Raw genomic sequence first — 5,817 nt, 5'->3', positions numbered from 1 at the left:
ATAAAGTTTTGTCTATCTTCTTGATTTTCTCTAAGAACCAACCCTAACTTTCATTGATTCCTTGTATTGTTTTCCTTCTCTCTACTTTATTGATTTCAGCCCTCATTTTGATTATTTGCTTCTTTTTGTTCTAGGGCTTTCTAGTGTGCTGTTAAGTCACTAGTGTGATTATTATCCAGTTTTTTCATATGTGCACTTAGTGACTTAACAGCCCATCAGAAAGCCCTAGAACAAAAAGAAGACACCAGCATGTCATCAGTCCTAAAAGTGATCTTTTCATCAAGTCCCTCACCTTTGTGCATGAGAATTTACATAGAAGAGAAAGGGGAAAGTCTGTATGAGCCAGAAGTGGTGGATGACCCAGAGGAACAGGGACTTTCAGACACAGCATGACTGATACAACATGAGAACCCAGAAAGCCTGTAAGAGCATATACAGAAGACCTTCACAAATTCAAACCAGATAATATGCTGACACCATAACAGGGTAGTGAACACAAAGGCTTATAACTAACCAAGAAACTATTTGAAATTGATACCTGCTTGGAAATTGAAAGTTATTTTTGTTTTTTTCAATGTAGTATCAATAGGATATTCACTACATTTCAGGGAAAGTCTCATGTCCAAGAAGTGTTAGCCAATACAAGAGATATCACTTTGTTTTCATCATTCTAGACAGACTGTTTATTACTGTTCTGTTTCTGTATTTTTTGCCTCAGTAGACTTTTGTTAGTTTTAATATTTTGCAAAGAATGGGGGTCATGAGAAAATATCCATGCAGTTGGGTAATTATGCAGGTAGGGAAGGATCTCAACTATTCTGTATGTGGAAACTTCATATTACAATAAATAAATTATTTCTTTAAACTTTTACATATGAGAGGTACATTAACCATCTGTTCCTTTAAAACTATATGTCATTACACTGGTTCATTGCTCATAATCTGCCATTCGTCTCTGGTGGTCATGGAGACAAGAGAATTTCTAGAGTCACATATCTTATAATTGGCAGTCACTTCATATAAGAGACACAGGGAAGTGTATTATGTCTTCTGTACAGTTTTTTATTAATCTTATTCAATGTGTCAGAACAAAGAAGAACAAGGATATCACTGACATTTGATTAATCTATTCTTTGACATTACTTCCTTGTGAGCAAATCTTGCTGAAAAATTATAAGTGCTGGGAACCCCTGGGTTTCTACCAGGGGTATGAAGCCTGTATTGGTATTTATTCCTGTATGTTTTTCTGAAGTTAGGCATGTGAATTAGAGTCTCTATGTTTGTCTTCTATCTATAAAATGGGGGTAATGATTGTATGGATCTCATTGGAGGGATAGTAATATGAAATGACTTAATATCCCTGTAGTGTATAAATGATGCTTCAATGAAGCAAAACAGAGGAAAGGAAAGGATAGGTTTGTGTGAACCGGAGATTACATGATGGGATGCTGTTGTGTGCTGAAGTATGTGCAACAGAACTTCTTTTACTAAAGGTTATTCACCGCTTATGTGACTCCCTGTCTGATCAACATCTCAGAAGATATTTATGGTCTTCACATCTTTCTAATGAATCTCCTCACCACCCATGATATAAAAATGTAAAAATGAAAAATGAGTTACATGGAAGGTTTTATATTGGATCTCTCTGAAACACATGTAACTACGCCATGGGATTCAGACAGGGACAGAACCAGATCCTTCCAGGCTACCTCATTTGTCTGTCACCCTAATTCCAGTTGTGCTTCAAAAGGTACTGCTCATTTAGTCTACTGCCTCAAATATGCCTTGACAGAGAGAGGGTATAGGTATGGTTTTAGGAAACCCACCATCAATTGAAAACCCATTTTGCTGATATAACTTTCTAAGTAGTACAGAAACTGTCACCTCTAAGTTACAAAAAATATTCCATAGAGACTGGAGCAAATTTTAGCTCTAGGGAAGGAATGACAACAAGGTGATCCTGTTTACAGACCCCTGAAAACTTCTGCATGTGTAGGAGCAATTACATTCTCCACATGATATAGGCTACCCAACTTTTCCTCCTTCCTTTAATAAGTACTCAGTAGCATCCCATTAGGGCACAGTTGTTCATGAATATTAACTCCACATCCAAAGATTTGAAATGAGAAGTCATTTAAATATGTTGTTGTGCATAGTAAATATAGACTCTTAGCTTTGTGATAAAGAGCATAGTTGTTCACATACATAGTCAGGATACTTTACATACAATAATCATATGAAGTATGTTATCAGAAAATTGACATCTTAGTAACTTCTGGAACAATGATAGTAATGTCCATGAATCCTTGAGTTTTACACAAAGATTTTTATTTTTGGCACACTGGAATAGAATCATGATCTCCAAAATGTTCACCAAACATTATGCCACTGATCTATATATATAGATCACATAAGTATATATTTTGAAAGCTATGCTCACTGTAGGTTTAATTATAAAATATGTACAGATTTTTTAAAAACTACACATTTCAGAAAATTGCACAATAAAAAAGACACTCTAAAATGCTAGGTTCTTATACCTACAACTCTTTTGAGGGGTATCTTTTGTGTTCCCATCTGTGTGTGTGTGAGTGTGTGTGTGTGTGTGTGTGTGTGTGCATTTAGGTGTATATGCATGTGTACATGCACACATATATAAAAGATTCATATATGGAGTTTAGACATGATTGGGAATGACATATGTATCATTTTTCAATTTGCTTCTTCATTTAGCAGACATTATTGAGCAATGGTCATGTAGTAGTTGACAACCATAATTTAGAAATTGTTTGATCTTTATTTGCTTATAACTCAAGTTATTTATTATATTTATATAATGCACATACAACTTAAATAAGCATATTGCAATGATATTTCACTACTAATTCCAAGCATTAAAGTTCCTAGTTCACACATTGCAGCTTTTGAGAAAAATAGTGAAATTGCTAAACATTCCTCTTTTAGAGGGATCTTTGGTTATAATCAAGGTGTTTAGGCTTTCCTATACTATTTTCTGTAGTATGGTGAACCCTAATATGCAGAGGGACATGGGGGCATACAACTTGGTGACAACTAGTATTTAGCAGGTTGACCAACCTGATTAATTACTCTCTGTTGGGAAGCCCCACTAGGCATAATCTATAGGATTACTGGCTGTGGAAACCAGCTGATCCTGTCTGTAATTTATCTCATGTGCACTTCTTTTCTTCCTTAAGAAGTGCATTTCTTCCCTAACAACTGCTATGGTTGTTCCCCACCTCTTGTGTTTATCTCATGCAAAATACCATCTATTGGGTGCACAGATAGCTATGGATTAACAGGAAGATGATTTCAGCTTAAATGTATAATTCTGATGAATAGAAATAACACTAGGATATCTTTCATTATTCAGACTCACATAGGAAGGGAATAGCATTCTCAGTCACAGAGACAGCTAATTTATACTTCAGAACATATTCAAAGCAATCTGACTGCCCCCTGGAGATGAACATCTGGTTACCTCTAGAGACAAAAACATGAGGTCATTTCCCCAGGTGTTGTTTATTGCTGATTGAAAGTCAGGCTAAGAAGCAAATTTGGTAGCATAATCTTCTACAGTAATTGTCTTTTTTCAGGTAATACCAGCCTCACTTTATGTTACAGAACCAAGCTTCAGCCAACTGTTTACTTTCATTCTGAGTATCCTACCAGTTATTCGATATGCATGACCAGGTGTTACTGTACTCACTGGCTGATCAATGTGACCTCCTTAGCCAAGAGGAACTGTGTGACTTATCATGGGTTATTAGAATGGGTTGGACACTAAAATGTAACATATAATTGCCCAGAGCTTTGGATCAGAGAGAGGCTGAGTAGAGTTATGAAGAAGGAGGTGGGAGGAAAGGTATAGAGCCAGAGATGCAGAGTCTGTGCAGAGTTAGAGAGAAGCTGCTGGGTAGAGCAAGGGGAAGTGATGTAGAGTTAAATAGGAAACTGTGTAGAGTTACGTAGAGGAGCAAGAGTGATTTTCAGAGAGGACTTTTTCATGATGAAGGAAAAGAGAAATACAGTAAAGCACAGAAAGCCTATGTTTTCTTATTTATTCCCCAGATAGAAAAATATAGCCTTAATCTCATGTGTGGATACTTTTGCAAACCACGGTGCTGTTTAAAGGCTGGATCCCCCAGTTAGTGATACTAATACATAGATAGACTACTTAAATATAATTACGTATGCTGTGTAAACCATGACTTATTCTGATTTCCCATCCTCCCTTGTATTCCTGGATTTACTATATATTTATTCAATCTCATCTTCAGATTTGCCAATGGGAAGAAGTACATCTTCAAGCTGACTGGACTCCTTAGCAGCCTATCAGTGTTGGTGTTTGAAATAGTCATTTTGAACAGCCAATACTGGCGCTTGTGGGAATTCATTGACAACATTGTGCAGTTCGTGTCCTTTGGACTATGGGATGCTCATTACCCTCAAGAGTTTAATGTCTCAGGGACTGCAGTCAAGATGCTGGTGCACACCCCTATTGATTCCACCTGGACCATTTCACCTGAATTTCAGTATGCACAGAATCTGATAATATGGCCCATTTTGATGAAGCCTGTAGTTCTAGTGTTCAGTGTGATGACCATTAAGATCAGCTGCATGAGAGACCCATTTATTGAAATTCAGATATATTGCTACGAGGTCCCTTCCTTAGTTTTGTGTGTTAGCAGCCTCTTCATATTTTTTTCTGTGAGCTGTAACTACATGGTAGATCTTCATGGCCAAGCCACTCTTGACTTTCCTGTTTAAAAGGAAGCCATGATAAGCAAAGAGTTTATAGCCATCTTCCCATTAGGGGTCCTGACAGCCACCGTATCACTCTTTGGAATGATCATGTTTCTCTCTGAAATAAGCTCTTTGAAACTACAGAAGCAGGTGAAGGCCCAGCATGCTGGCACAGTGGCTAATCAAGAGGACTGATGTGTGGGCTCCTTCATTTGCAACATCTGTCAGAAGTTTCCTTGAAGAAATTTCCTATTCATACACAAAACTCATGTAGTCATCAACTGATTCTAAATAAGTCATCAAAAGGGTTCTCTGGGTTTGCCTAAATTACTTGCTCCTTTATCTGTCTAAGGTGTTCCATTCTTTAAATATTTTCACATCCTAACTCTGAAGGTCATGATCATGTATTCAGATATTGCTCCCCAACCATATCAGTCAAAAGTATTCATGAAATGCATTTTGCAAAACAACAACAACAACAGCAACAAAACACAATTAATACCGGGTGAAACCATTTTATAAGGAAGCTGATACCTCAATACACAAAAGCAAACACATTCTTTGTGTGAAGAGGTAAGTCTCTGTATTGATGGCATGGTTGGACTTCATAGTTTTGGCTCTCCAGACACTGTGTGCTATTTCATGTAGTAGGAAGTCTATGTTGTACACTAGACAAACCATTGTGTTTGTGAAATTTGCAAATGGCCAGATATTTCCAGTGAGCTCTGATCTAAAATGGTATAGAGATCAGGTAACAGTTTATCTGAATTTGCTTTTTGTGTTTTTGTTTCTAAATCAAAGAAATCAAACTCACATTCTGATGACAAACATAATTACTACTGACCAGTTCCACTAGCATGAAACATGCTACTTTTAATCCTCTGTTCCCATAGAATTAAGATTATTAAACAATGAAAACTAAATTTATGTCATGTACTTAATTATACATAGTCCTTAGCAGTCACAAGATTTCTCAGTAGTCCAAAGTTTCTTTTGAGACTTAGCACAGTTTTTCAACTGTGAGAATGTAATAGATCATAAATCAACTGATAC

At 36.6% G+C, this 5,817-nt stretch overlaps 1 pseudogene; it reads left to right on the top strand.

Moving 5' to 3' along the window:
• Positions 1-4,287: 4,287 nt before the first annotated feature.
• LOC101831109 lies at positions 4,288-4,959 on the top strand (annotated as a pseudogene).
• Positions 4,960-5,817: the final 858 nt, after the last annotated feature.

Source organism: Mesocricetus auratus, unplaced genomic scaffold (assembly GCF_017639785.1).
Source record: "Mesocricetus auratus isolate SY011 unplaced genomic scaffold, BCM_Maur_2.0 Super-Scaffold_100003, whole genome shotgun sequence".
NCBI classification, from domain to species: Eukaryota; Metazoa; Chordata; class Mammalia; order Rodentia; family Cricetidae; genus Mesocricetus; species Mesocricetus auratus.
The sequence above is the reverse complement of the archived record's forward strand: the minus strand, read 5'-3'. Positions and strand labels throughout refer to the sequence as shown.